We start from the raw sequence: 547 nt of genomic DNA on the forward strand, positions 1-547 counted from the left end.
TGGGGCTCGGGCGGCGGGGCAGCCTGAGCCCGGCACCTCCGCGGAGAACCGCGGACGCCGCAGCGGGAACGTCTTCTAATAACAGATACTATAGATGGTCATTCTGTATTATTACATATAAAACATTACTTTTAAATTAAGTTTGACTTGTAAGAATTTCCCGAATAATCCCATCTCCTGGTTTCAAACCCTTGAGTGTGGGCTGGACCTAGTGACTTACTTATTAGTATAATAAAAAGAATGACACAAGTGATGGGTTACCTGACCCACGCGCGGTGGCCGCCGACTCCCTGCAAACACTCCCCCCTCCCCAACTGTGGTGCCAGGGAGCATCTACTCCTGAAGGACAACCGGATGCCTTCAGCGGCTGCACAACCTCCCCAGGCTCAACCTGGGTGGCAACTCGTGGCGCCTATCTGGTTTGCTGCTCTACCTGGATTGCAACAGTATCGCCTTCATGGAGGAGGGCGTCTTCCAGACCTCTTGGGCCCCCTCGTTCTGCACCTCAATGGCAACCACCTCACTGTGTTCACCTGGGCCACAGTCC

At 53.9% G+C, this 547-nt stretch overlaps 1 pseudogene; it reads left to right on the forward strand.

The window, feature by feature from the left end:
• The first annotated feature begins 252 nt into the window (after positions 1-252).
• The window catches only part of LOC107182203, a 623-nt pseudogene continuing 328 nt past the window's right edge, over positions 253-547 (forward strand).

This window comes from Myotis davidii, unplaced genomic scaffold (assembly GCF_000327345.1).
Source record: "Myotis davidii unplaced genomic scaffold, ASM32734v1 scaffold674, whole genome shotgun sequence".
Classification (NCBI taxonomy): Eukaryota; Metazoa; Chordata; class Mammalia; order Chiroptera; family Vespertilionidae; genus Myotis; species Myotis davidii.